Source organism: Balaenoptera borealis (genome assembly GCF_965194805.1).
Source record: "Balaenoptera borealis genome assembly, contig: HAP1_SCAFFOLD_358, whole genome shotgun sequence".
Taxonomy (NCBI): Eukaryota; Metazoa; Chordata; class Mammalia; order Artiodactyla; family Balaenopteridae; genus Balaenoptera; species Balaenoptera borealis.
Window position 1 is genome coordinate 44,474 of NW_028123835.1, and position 14,737 is coordinate 59,210.

The window sequence follows — 14,737 nt, forward strand, 5'->3', positions numbered from 1 at the left end:
GGCAGCACATGTAAAAAACCTATTTTCATTATCAGACTCAGTGGTGTTAAATTTGTTGAAATATTGGTATGTAGGTATATTTTAACATTAAATATTCAGGAATTCATTAAGTAATATCATGGATAAAATTTGAGGTTATCAGTCAGTGTTTATGGAACGAGTAATTTCAAATGCAAATTGATAATTATAGCTCAAGTAGCACAAAATACATTTTTAAACTAAAAATTATTTTAAGAAGTTAACATCAATATTTTTATTCCAAATATTATATGGTTTCTGAATTATGAGTTTGAGTTTCTTAAGTTAATCCATCAATTCTAGAAAAAAATATCCATTATTGGATCCTTTTTCGATTGACCTTGGCCTTAAATTATGTGCTTAAAGAGATTTCAGCATTTAAATGCTCATTGTAAATTAGATTACTGAAGCACAACATAGTGTCTTATTTCTGAGCAATTATTTTTTCCAAGTTTTCTACAGGAAAATTACTATTAGCACATTCTATTTTCCAAATAATTTGTCCTTCAAATTTACTGAGTTTAAGTACTTTCTTTATTAGTTTGCTTAATCATTTCATTCATCTTACAATCTAAGTGGAAGATACTTGAAACCAAAGGACTTAACTATATCTATTTGAGGAGAGATGACGGCTAGCTCAGTTCTCTTGGGTGTGAGCTCTGCATCAATCTTAGAGATTATTCCCTCTAATATTCACTTGAAATGGCTTTTACAGATAAGCAAATACCAGTAAAGAAATTCCAGGAATTCATTAGTTTGGTCTTCATGAAATAAATACATTATGTTTTAGACTTCAAATACTCATCTCATGCTCAAGGATAAAAATGAGTTTTTATCACCTCCTATCAGATGAAGACACATTTTTCCTTTTATTAATATGAGCAGTTGAGCTTTGACTCTAATATGTCTATTTTAGGATGTATACACAGCAGATAGTCTCAGCATATCTGTTCTATATTTATGTCTCTTCAAAGTTATCCAAATATTGTCACAGTGTATTTAACTCAAACAAATAGACATTTAAAATAAAATTGAATAGTAATTTTATAAATATTATGCTTAAATAATTTACAAAGCCTTAACTAATACAAAATTTTTTTAAATCAAGTTTTAGGCTTTAACTTGTCTAAATTCTGTTCTGTTTCTCCCCTCTGATTATGATTATAGAACATAAATTCTGTGGAGGGTATGTAAAGCATATAACTTATATGAAAGTTTTGTAAAAGGTTATTAAAAAAAACTCAGATAACAGAAATACAGTACTGCTGGACAAAGAGAATCAGTCATACTGGTGATACAGAAATTGGCAGTTATCACAAAAATGTTAGGACTAGTGATATTTGAATTTTAAGGCATTTCATTCAAACCTATCCTCTTAAGATTATTGAGGGACAACTGCAGCAGTTTTCAAATGGCTTTTCCCCCTACAGCCTGTTTTATATACTATCTTCTGAAACAGTGCTCATTATACCACTGACTATTGTAGATGCTGAGTAGTTTTCTAGTGACTGGAAACCTAAGTACAAAGAACCAGTAAGGAAAAAGTATATAGCAACAGCTTACTTTTCCAGACACATTTCTTCAATTTCCTTGAACCCAGTTCTTCTCCTCTGCATTATTCAAAGTCCACAAACATACCCATCAATTCTCAGACTTGCTGCTTTCCTTCAGCACACAGTAATTTACATAAAATCCTACACTGGCCAACTGAAACCCATTTTGCCTTCACTTGCCATCTTACATGGCTTCTTCTATGCATGCATGCATTCCTTTATCACACAAACGCTTACTGAGTGCCAGCTATGTATCAGGCACCATAACCATCCTAAGTGGTTAGGATTTAGATGCATCAGTGAGCAAAATTGCCAAAGATACCTGGATTTGAACAGCTGATATTCAGGCTAGAGTAAACAGAGAATAAACAACAGGTATGATAAACAAGTAAATCATAATTATTAAGAAGGTAAAAAAATTCTATGGAAATTCCCTGGCAGTCCAGTGGTTAGTACTTGGCACTCTCACTGATGGGGCCCTGGGTTCAATCTCTGGTCAGGGACTTGTTGAATACCTCTGAATTAGCTGTTGATTTTTAAAGAAAATATCACCCACAAGCCACACAACGCAGCCAAAAAAAAAACACACTATGGATTTATATATATATAAGGGAAAAGTATAAGTAGGAGAAGGAGTGCTGAGGGAGGGCGGAAGCAGATGGAATTATTAAATCTGGATGTTCAACGCAGGTCACTGAAAATGAGACATTTGAATAAAATACAGAAGAAAATAAGGATGTTAGCCACAGGAAGAGCTGGGACCGTATCCATGAGAAGGGAGCTTGCCTGGAATGCAAGAAAAGGCATATAGGCCAGTGAATCTGGGGTTGAGTTAGCTTACCAGGGTACTAAAAGAAAAAGCCAGAGGGGTAGGAGTGCAAATCTACAGACCAATGAGTGAAATGGGGACAAATGCACAGATTTATCAAAGGAATGAAGTTATCTGAGTTATATATTTAAGGGATCATGTAGGCTTCTATGTAATTCTTTGGGGAAAGGAAGGCAGGTAGAAGCAGTAAGGTACGAGGAGCTAGGAAGTTACTGACATAATCAAGAAGTCCCATTACCCCCACAAGAAGAGAGATATTTTGGATATAATGGGGAAGATGAAGAATAGTGGTACTGTAAATGTTTGGACAATAAAGCCAAGAAGATTTCTTCTATGAAATTTTCCCAAATTCTATAGATACACACTTCTGTAACACTTGTTTCATATTGCATTATAAAATATATCCCAGCTCTTATTTTTCTAAATATTTTTGTCACAAGTTTGTGTCTTACAAGGGCAAGAAATATCTAATGACTTGTTGAATACCTCTGAATTTGCTTAATATTTTGAAGAAAATATTACCATAGAATATTTTTAGAGCAATTGAAATTAATACTATGTAAACATTTCTGAAACACAGTGTTTTCAAAAGTATGTGTATACATAGAAACATATATGTATATAAATATATACATACACATGTACATATACATGTTGGGGAAATGTATGTATATATATACATATACACAGATATGTATATACAGATATATATATATATATATACACACACACACATACATATATACATGTATACGTGTGTATATATATATATATATACATATACATATTGTTGGGACATATAATTTTTAAAAAATCTCTTCCCAACCTAGAAAACTTCTTCCATATACGTAGAAGAGAAAGAAAACAATTTTACTGTTGAATAAGAATTAAATCAGAATGTGATGTACATCACAGGTAATCCACTAAGAGATTTTAGAGACAATTTTTATATAGCCAAATGGCCAACCATCACATATATGTTCTCAAGATAAATAATAAATAGTCCTCAAGTAAAAGGATTTAACAGCACTATAGGTCACACACAATTCATCTGGTAATTGGAATGACCATCTGTGTTAGGAAATTGGTTTTATCTAAAGGAAAAATAAATTTCTCATATCTTTATGACACTAATGTCATACCTAAGTAGTTTTGCAACTTGGAGAGAGGCATCTACCCAAATTAGACTCCTTCCTTCTCACAGAAACTTGGAGATAGTGGGGCTAGCTTCCTTGAAGATTACACTTCAAACAGATGGCTCCCAGGTCCTTGAGAAGGCATTCCTGGATCTTAAAACTGGCAATAAGCTTAATTAGCTTTTACAAGATTTATATATATTTCAAAGAGACAGTGAAGAGTTTACACATTTTCTAAAGTAAATGAGCTCAGAAAAAGGAGGGGAGAAGTCTCTTATTTATAACAGGAGAATTAAGCATTTCATTTTTATTTGTATTTGCTCTTGTGGCACACACACAAGCACACACAAACACATAGACCAAAACATAACATTGTGTTACACTAGCTCCTTCAAGAAACAGACACCAAGATAAGATTAAGTGTGCAAAACTTTATTAGCAAAAATGAATGTGAGAAAAAAAGGAAGGAGCTTGGAGAGCCATGATTCTGAGATGCAAGTCTGATCTCAAATGCAGGAGTGAGTGAAAGATGGAAGAAAATTTGGGTGCAAGCATCTTAGACTGATCTCAAGTGCTAAAGAATTGTCATGGAATCTTGGAGTCAAAGTCATTTATGAGGTCACAGGATTTCCTCGGACAGGCCTACCATAATATTCCTACCATGCTCAGGCACTGGCTTGGAATAGCTCATCAGAAATCTAGTTGAGGCACAAACATGGTAATGGATTTCAGAATGCAATAGTTTGGAACGTTGCTCAATGATGTTTGCTGTGGTCAGAGATCTGAGAGGCATATTCTCATGGCCACAGCATTCATATATTCATTTTTCATACCGTTTTGGAAAATCCTTTGAACATTTATATATTTTTTAGGCTTGGGAATCTGGATTCCATGATAGAGGTTATTCTCATTGCCAGATTTTTTAATCTGATTAGTCCAAAAAATGATAGTTGAAAGAATACTTGTGCCCTGAAGATATTTAGTTTATCGTTTATATATGTTATATGTCTACTGAGAAGAGTTACTTGAAAGTCACGATTTATTTATTTATTTATAAAATAAACTTATTTATTTATTTATTTTTGGCTGCGTTGGGTCTTCCTTGCTGCGCACGGGCTTTCTCTAGTTGCGGCGAGTGGGGGCTACTCTTCCTTGCGGTGCGCAGGCTTCTTATTGTGCTGGCTTCTCTTGTTGTGGAGCACAGCCTCTAGGCACGTGGGCTTCAGTAGTTGTGGCACGCAGGCTCAGTAGTTGTGGCTTCAGGCTAAGAGTGCAGACTTAGTAGTTGTGGCATACAGGCTTAGCTGGTCCGCAGCATGTGGGATCTTCGTGGACCAGGGCTCGAAGCCGTGTCCCCTGCTTTGACAGGCAGATTCTTAACCACTGTGTCACCAGGGAAGTCTGGAAAGTCACTATTTAGAGTCAAGGAAAGTATCTGCTTTATTGGATGCTGTTGCAGAACAACAGTTTTCTTGATTATCATTTTTTATTCACATTCTTTTTTGCCCAAAACCATCACTTTAAATTTGTTCTACCTGGAAACATAAAGTAAATCTTGAATCTCTTGACAATTACAAAATCCAAAAATCTTTTAAAACTGAATGTATTTGTCAGATTAATGCAAAAATCTTTGGATGGCAAAACCTGACGTGTATTTAATGTGAACCTATTTAGTGTTTTTGTTTATGTCACTTGTCGATATTAATGTTTTGCTACACAAATAGTAATGTGTTTGTGTTAACTTTGCAAATTGTCAACTTGGCTTGACTGACCTATGTTTCCCAGAATTCCCACCAGTGGTTAGGACTCGGCCCTTTCACTGTGTGGGCCCAGGTTTGATCCTTGGTTGGGGAACTAAGATCCCTCATGCTGTGCAGTGCAGCCAAATTAGAAAAAAAAAAAAAAAAGAAGAAGAAGAGCAGTTTAAAAGAAAAAAATGGATGAGCCACCAAAGGTGTTTCTCCACAGGATTTGAAGGGCAGAAGTGAAGCAGCAGCCGTTTTGTTTTTGTACTCAAGAGGTCAGGACAGAGACTATTTGTTGACTTTCCTCATTGGCCTGTGGCAGCTGCCTGGCCTGAAATTAAATCCACTTTTCCCAGAATCCTCCTTTCGTTTCTCTACTTCTGGGTCATATGTGCATTTATCTATATGATAAAAGATATCAGCTTCTTCTCTAAGATACTCTCTTCATCAAGGATGAAGGCCGTGTGAACTGACTTTGGTTCCAGTCTATTCTCATGGGTTCTTCTTCCGTTTGTGGGTTCCAGCTTATCCTGGCTTTCACTCACGTTACATTCATTTTTAATTCCTAACTGCCTGCCTTGTGAACTTTAAGCACATATAAAATAGGAAAGTATCACACTGTTGAAACAGCTCACAGAATTGTGTGAGGTCAAATCTCTGAAACAAATTCCTGCAAATATGTATGCATTTAAGTAGCAACACAAGTGATTCTATTTCTCTGATTGAACACTGACCAGTACAGAATTTGGTATCAAGAGTGGTTCCAAAGAAACATAATCTTAATTCATTCTATGTTACCTGTAATTGGGTCTCTGATCTTATTAGATTTAAATATATTAATACCTATGTTTTCAATTTTAATTGAATTGAATTTTATTTTTTTCCCCTCTGGTTGTGTAGATTTTTAAAAAAATTTTATTGTCGTATAGTTGATTTAATGTTGTGTTAGTTTCTGCTGCACAGCAAAGTGAATCAGTTATACACATACATATATCCACTCTTTTTTAGATTCTTTTCTCATATAGGTCATTACAGAATATTGAGAAGAGTTCCCTGTGCTATATAGAAGGTCCTTATTAGTTATCTATTTTATATATAGTAGTGTGTATATGTCAGTTTTAATTTCAGAAGGGACATTTATAGTCCACAATATGCAGAGGCAAAACAGTTCTGTAAGTTATCATTTGTAGATATTGTGAAAATAAATAAAGGTAAACCTCATTTAAAATGGAGTCAGGAAGCCCCTGAAGGGAGAGCTCTCATGCACATACCACTCATTGCAGCCTGCATAACCAGTAGGAAGAAGGAAAATAAGACTTTAACAAGGTCTGTTCGTATAGAATTCTCTGTATAAAGTTTTCTCAGTCTCAACTTCTTAACTTTGATGATAAGAATGTTACTTTTCTTCTGGTACAAGGGAGAACATTTTTCACAAGGGAATTTAATCTCCCGCTTTTAAGAAAAAGAAGGAAATGCCCCAGCAGCATTTCCTGCCCCAGCAGAAACGCACTAACCACCACTTGCAGCCAATAAGAAACTGCTGCAATCTTGAACTCTTGTTCTTCTTCAGTGAAATTTCATTCAAAACAACCCTCCCCAATTTCCTTCCAAAACCTAATAAAAGTAGACCTTCCCTCTGTTTCTTCAGATTTACCTGACTCACCAGCTTGCCTGTCTTGAATTGCAATTCTCTGCTATTTCTGAATAAATCCATTTTGCTGGTAAAATAATGGGCTACTTTATTTCTGTGGTTGATATTATTTGGTAATCAAAAGTGAGAGCCAAAGAAGACCCCAACAACTCCTAGGCACGTGAGCAAACAAATGCTAGTAACCACAAAGCTCATTGAGCTCAGGGCTTTCTCCCTAATCCTGGAGTTTGAGGGTCTCTCCTGGATCTGAGCTCCAGTCTCTTTGCATTTTGAGCTCGCCAGCTTTATTTGGGATCTGTTTTTATGAACCTTCTTGGTAAGTCACTCATTCTGTTCAAAAGAGGGAAAAACATGTGATTTCTGGTATTTTAGAACAGCTGTTGGAAAACAGGACCCATCATAATTAAGGTGTTTTAGGGAATCCAAAGGCAAGATAGGATCCACCTAGTCCTTGGACCAGGATCTTGTGCCTTTCTGAAAAAATGGATGAACTTTTGGATAATTTGGAATTATAATGGCCATTCTGGGGAATCTTTATTTTATATAAAATTTATAAGGGGCACCCTTAAAAAAGAGTATCCCAAACCTCTCAGAGACAATGGAATACATTCTTTGATTGGTACACAGAAGCTTCTAAGACAAAATGACTTACAGCATGCAAATAAAAAATCTTTAGTAAAAAACTTTGGCCATCTGAGCAAGTAAACTTAACTTACTGAATCTGCCAGAAACACAATTTGGATGCAACTATTCCTTTGAGTTTTCTACCTGAGACATGGCTAAAATTATTAAAAACAAAACCTGTAAGATGTATGCGTCTGTCTGTATATTATGTAAGTCTATATGTGTGTAAGTATATAATATTTTTCTACCACTAGGTGGCATTGTCAAAATTAATTTGTAAAGAACACTATTTAATTGGCCTAAAGAAACATTAAGTGTTTATATAAATCAAGTATACTCTCAGAAACACAGAAACTAACCCAAATGTTTTTTTGAGTTCATATGATCTGAGGTAATCTTTGAGAAATAAAAGTTAGCTTAAATTTGTTGGTTTAATGAAAAAGGCATGTCTTCAGAGTCATCAATATTGAATATAATGCAAATATACAACTTTTTCTACCTGGGTTTACTGATAAAATTAGGTTGTGCTATTTCTGTCACAGAATTTGTCAACAAGAAAAACAACTTAAGATGATGGTTAACTATTTAATATCTAACCGAAGCATAGTCGCTAAAAACAAGTGTTTTAAAAATTATAAATAAGATAAAAGTTTATACTAAGTTACATTAAATAATGGATATTCATTGACTATCTAAATCATTTCCAGATAGGATGGTATACTGAGATACTGATTGCTAAACATAAATTTGTCTAGTTTTGGCTTTTTAATTTTTGCAGAGACAAGGGCTATTTGGGGCTCTTAATAAACATGTTTTATGCCACATTGAAAAAAGATTATTATGAGGAAGAACATACTTCTAAAATTTTTTTAACGTATTTATAATTTTTCTAATCTACTGCAGGATCCTAACATATGAGAGATAGTTCACAGTTGCCTGCTTCCTAGTTTTCACTGGAAAGCAAAAATTACAAATAATTTAAAAGGTTGAGAAAAGAGCTCAGAATACAAAATAGACCAAAGAGAAAGTGTCAAAACATATAGAGTAATAAGCGTAAATTAACTCCACATAAACTGTACGTACTGATGATGAAAGAATTCAAAGAAAGCAGCTAGTGCCGCTTTGGAAGATGAGAAACAGTGGAACTCCCATGAAAGCATTTTCCTGTGAGAGGATTTACTATAACTTTTCCTGTGAGAGGATTTACTATAACTTCTTGTTTTTCAAACTGTGTTCACATACTACTGGTTAATTATGATACACTTATTACCTGTATTTGTCTATATAAATAAATTGATAATATGTATCTTAAATTTTATCTATAATTTATAAATAGATTTGTTATAGATTTATTTACTATCCATATATATAAATAAAAGAGAGCAATTTCATAAGGTGCAAAACAGAATACATACATGGCATACACTAAAAATAGGAAATACATGTCAATTTATTAAACTTTTTTTGGTTAGTTTGTGATCTTTTTTTTTTTAACATCTTTATTGGAGTATAATTGCTTTACAGTGGTGTGTTATTTTCTGTTTTATAACAAAGTGAATCAGCTATACATATACATATATCCCCATATCTCCTCCCTCTTGCGTCTCCCTCCCACCCTCCCTATCCCACCCCTCTACGTGGTCACAAAGCACTGAGCTGATCTCCCTGTGCTATGTGGCTGCTTCCCCCTACCTATTTTACATTTGGTAGTGTATATATGTCCATGCCACTCTCTCACTTCGTCCCAGCTTACCCTTCCCCTTCCCCATGTCCTCAAGTCCATTCTCTAGTAGGTCTGCGTCTTTATTCCTGTCTTGCCCCTAGGTTCTTCATGACCTTTTTTTTAGATTCCATATATATGTGTTAGCATACGGTATTTGTTTTTCTCTTTCTGACTTACTTCACTCTGTATGACAGATTCTAGGTACATCCACTTCACTACAAATAACTCAATTTCATTTCTTTTTATGGCTGAGTAATATTCCATTGTATATATGTGCCACATCTTCTTTATCCATTCATCTGTTGATGGACACTTAGGTTGCTTCCATGTCCTGGCTATTGTAAATAGAGCTGCAATGAACACTGTGGTACATGACTCTTTTTGAATTATGGTTTTCTCTGGGTATATGCCTGGTAGTGGGATTGCTGGGTCGTATGGTAGTTCTATTTTTAGTTTTTTAAGGAACCTCCATACTGTTCTCCATAGTGGCTGTATCAGTTTACATTCCCACCAACAGTGCAAGAGGGTAAACTTTTATTTTTGTTACTTAGATGGTTTTATATATGTAAGTATATATACACATATGTATGTATGTATATACATAATATACACTATGTTTCTTACTAAGGAATGATTCAGCATGATTGAAAGCTACTGCTCTTCTACCACAATGAACTGAGCCACAAAATGGTTTGTGCAGCCAGCTGAAAAGGTCAGTTCAAAAACAACCACCCTTTCTGCCCTGTTCAAACTCAGTGATAATTCCTCAAGGTCAGACTGCAATAATTGTTTAATATGCTCATACCTGTTACCTGATCTTTTCAGATTTGTAGCCAGGCAGCAACCTTTGTATAAAAGAAATTCTCCCATTTCTTATAATTACTTGCAAGGCTGGGAATTCTGGTAGTGGTTTCCCAGATTTATAGATCTGCCATCAATTTGGAAGTTGTCTTCCCATTTTTCAAATCTTTATTCTGTCTACTCAATTTAGGACAACGCCCTTCGGCAGTAATGTGGGGATCCTGTTGCCTCTGTCTGTTCATTCATTCACTCTATCAGAGCAATGTCAGGATGAAACTGTAGACAGAGGTAAGACAGTGAATCTCATACTGTAATTTCCAAAAGTATATGCTTTATTTTAACTATATTATGTAGAAGGAATTTACATTCATTTAATATAGTGAATAGACAGTTATTCTCTCCTATAAGAGTAAATCTGTAATTATTCTATAACAACTACCTCGCATCATTTCTTTCCTAGATAAGCTTTGTAAGTTTTTGAAATTGAGAAGATAACATTTGAACTAATGAAACTGAAATTGTCAGCAAAAAAGAGGAGGAAAAAATTTTAAATACAAACCTGATTTGTAAAAGAGCTAAAAGGTTTTTGTTTTGTTTGTTTGCTTTTACAAAACTACTAGAAATAATAAGGATGAAAGAAAATGACTGTATATGAAAAGTAGGATATGAGTTTTCAGTGAAAGAAGGTATAAATAATGGAGATGCATTTTTGATACGGGAAAAAAAATTTGTCCTAAAATAAAATGATTGCTCCAGAATAAGAAAAGAAAAAAAGATAGGACAAAAGCTAAATGGATATAGAAAGTTGTAGAAGGTTTGTGGAAAAAGAATCCTGGGAAGGGAATTTTATGTATGATCAAGCTGAATAAGATTGAACAAATTGGTTATAAGGGTTTTTAAATTAACCTTTAAGATCAATAGTGTACTTAGATAAAACCGGAACTTAATTTTCTTTCATCTGCTAGAGAACAAAGTTTCGTTGGACTATTATTGGTCTGCTCCTGATATAAGAAAATCTTATGAAAGATTTTTCCCTACCTTTATAAGTAATCTGCTTAAAAGCAAAGATTTTATGTTTTACCAACTGTGCCTCACACTGTTTACACAGGTCTTTGATTACTTAAGGAAACTAGTCATCTTGATAATAAAAGAGCTAAGTTTTGCTCTACATTTCTGTGGAGCAACCTTCTATGTTTTCCTGTGAAGTCTTTAATTGTTGTTTTGGTCACCTAGATAACTAAGGATAGTTTCACAATGACTTATGATCCTATTTGACCAGGTGTTTTGAAACCTTTTGGTATTTGACAAATACCTCCCCCCCAAAAAAAATCAAGTTGTAAATGAAGTCTTTTTGACCTCCAACTAACTTTGGGATGTTCCAGAGGGCCTCTGGAACATCTCAAAAGATGTGTTCTCTCTCCTTATAAAAGGAGAGATGTTACACTAATTAGGCTTAATTGATTTGTTAAGTTATGTGGGAAACACTGTCAAATAAGTGATGCTAAACCTTTATTAGATTATATTTGTGTGGACATGTTATTAATATAAGTATTCCAGAATTGTATGAAAGTCCTAGAAATCTGATATGTTCTATTATCACTTGTAATTCTAGTTATTATCTTAAAGTGTTATGTGTCACAGAAATAACCAAATTTCTTCATAAATTGCAATTCTCATCAGATCTTTAACTGTGGCTATTTTAAAGTTATTTGTTCCTTACAGTTATTGTTTTACTCTGATGCTTTTACAAAAGTGTCCTTGCACAAGTGCTTCATCTACAGAGAAATTCATGGAAAGGGCTCTGACAGGTATTCTGGAATAGAGCTTTCTGATAACTTTTCTAATCATACCACTGAACTGGGTAAAAATTTTTGGAACTCTCATGGAGAAACTGATGGCTTCATAAAACTTCCAACAAAAGATTGAAATCAACAAGAATTAGTTACATGGGACTAAATAAACTGAGGAAGATGGTTATAATTTCTTGTATGACTTTTTATTTGAAATTGCTGATTTTTTTAATGTTTTGATTTATCAGATTTAAGAAAGCTTTTTCTCTTAAGCTATCTATGACTTTCAGCAATTTGATAAAATGTACCTTTGTAAACAAAGATGAAGCATTTACTTTTTCTCTCTGCCTGATCCCTTCAATATTCAGAAACTGTCAATGAGTATTTTTCTTTTAATGTCAATACAGTTGTTTGCATGAGTTTAATAAGAAGCTGTTCTCCTTGAAACAGGAAACAATTGGAAATATTGGCTATATTATCAAGTCTTTGACTGGAATGTCATATTTGAGAAAGCTATACATACACTCAGATACGACCAATTTTAAGAAACTGCCTGGAAAAATCACTCTAGTATCTTGCTTACAAGATTCCAGGAAAGTATTCTTTAAAAGAGCTTATGTGGTCACTTACTATTCTTGCTGCATTTGGGTCAATAATCAGGCCCAAATTAATTCAAACAAATGAGTTCTACTATGATTATCTTTGACAAAAGGAGGAATAATTATGGAGAGAAAAATTGTTTGCACGTTTGTAAATATTAGATTCTTGTCCTGTTAATTGTCTTTAAGGTTTTGTTATACATCTGTAAGCTGAACTAGACCCTAAGCTTTTCGGTTTCCTCAGGTATCTGACTACAGATTCCCAAACTAAACAGTTCCCCATTTTCTCACACCTTTCTGTTTTGGAATCAATAAGAAAAAATGCTGCCCTATATCTCCTTGGAAGGGACTATACAAGGTCCTCCTCACTACCCAGATGGCACCCAAGCATCAGAGACTCAAGCCTTAGATACACAGCATATAGCTAAAGAAGGCTCCATCTGATATACAGTCCTATGTGCACTGGGAACCTTCAAATCAAATTTACCGGGAATCGAAGCACATGACCGCTGAATGAGATAGCTCTCTCAATATGACCTTACCAGGCCTGTTTACTTTTTTCCCATGGTTACTTCCTACCCTAGTCTCTCTCCCTCCTTTTCTCAGACAGACAATGCTCTCATTTGTATTTCTCAATCTATTACAAAAGGATACTTATCTAATTGTTGGGTTTGCCACCAGAAACTCCCATCCATTAACAACAGTGGTGACCCTTCAGTCCACCCTGTAATAAATTTTTTCACTTGTCTCAAGTGCTTCCTAATTTCACCCAGCATCCCCTTGATATCAGCTACAAAGTAAAGCTTTTGAAACCTCCCATCGATCCACCCCATTAAGCCTCCACAGCCCCTTAAATGGGAAATACTAAGGGAATATATGACTCTGAGTTTGCCTCCACAGGGAGAGCCTTTCTCCTTTGGGTCAGAATAAGTGCCAGTGAACACATGATCAGAAATCTCTTTTTGACAGCAGGAGAGCTGGACGATTCCAGAGCCAAAGCAGTAGCAGCCCAACAACAATCACTTAATTCATTGGCTAAAGTAGTTTTGGACAATTGTGTAGCCCTTGATTACCTACTTGCTGAACAAGAAGGCATTTATACAATAGCAAATACCACAAGTTGCACACGAATAAATACCTCTGGAGAGGTAAAAATTTAATTACACATGATAAAGAAACAAGCACAATACAAATTGGACTAGTCATGTTAATTTTAATTCTGCTTTGCATAATTATTTTTAAGTTCTGTACCTGTTGCCTGTCTATCCTTTGTAGAAATGACATACTCATTAGATTGATGCTAGCTTCACACTTCTGAGATGATCTCCAATGTTTATGACCTTGAAAGGATATAGACTTTAAATGGGAAACAGCTGAAAGTTCTCCCTCCTGTCCCTCCTTGTTACTAAAATGGTTTCAAATCACAATGCGCTTTCCCTCAGATGGGAGACATGAAAACCAAGAAAGGTCATTCCTGGCACCAAGGGATAAAACCCACTAAATATGTACAACCTAACTCTTGACAAGCAATGCTTTCCAGGAAAAAGCTTGATAAAAAAGGGAAAATGTGAAAATAAATAAAGGAAAACCTCATTTAAAATGGAGTCAGGAAACCCCTGAAGGGAGAGCTCTCATGCACATACCACTCATTGCAGGCTGCATAACCAGCAGGAAGAAGGAAGATAAGAAGAGTTAACACCTATCCTTCTGAAACTACTCCAAAAAATTGTAGAGGAAGGAACACTTCTGAATATATTTTATGAGGCCACCATCACCCTGATGCCGAAACCAGACACAGATATCTCAAAAAAAAAAAAATTACAGGCCAATATCACTGATGAACAGAGATGCACAAATCCTCAACAAAATACTGGCAAACCGAATGCAACAAGACATTAAAAGGCTCATACACTATGATCAAGTGGGATTTATCCCAGGGATGCAAGGATTTTTCAATATCCACAAATCAATCAATGTGATACACCACATTAACAAACTGAAGAATAAAAACTATATGATGATCTCAATAGAGGCAGAAAAAGCTTTTGATAAAAATTCAACATCCATTTATGATAAAAAAAATCTTCAGAGAGTGGGCATAGAGGAAAAATATCCTGACATAATAAAGGTCATATATGACAAACCCATAGCTAACATCATACTCAATGGTGAAAAGCTGAAAACATTTCCTCTAAGATCAGGAACAAGACAAAGTTGCTCAGTCTCACCACTTTTATTCAACATAGTTTTGGAAGACCTAGTCACAGC

The 14,737-nt window shown here is 34.7% G+C and overlaps 1 long non-coding RNA gene across 2 annotated transcripts in view; it reads left to right on the forward strand.

The window, feature by feature from the left end:
* Nucleotides 1–14,483, forward strand: part of LOC309621371 — a 34,832-nt gene extending 20,349 nt beyond the window's left edge. For both annotated transcript variants that reach the window (XR_014239974.1, XR_014239975.1), the window contains 2 exons: nucleotides 9,908–9,991; nucleotides 13,745–14,483. This is a non-coding gene — a long non-coding RNA (uncharacterized lncRNA). The remainder of the gene's footprint in view (nucleotides 1–9,907; nucleotides 9,992–13,744) is intronic.
* Nucleotides 14,484–14,737: the final 254 nt, after the last annotated feature.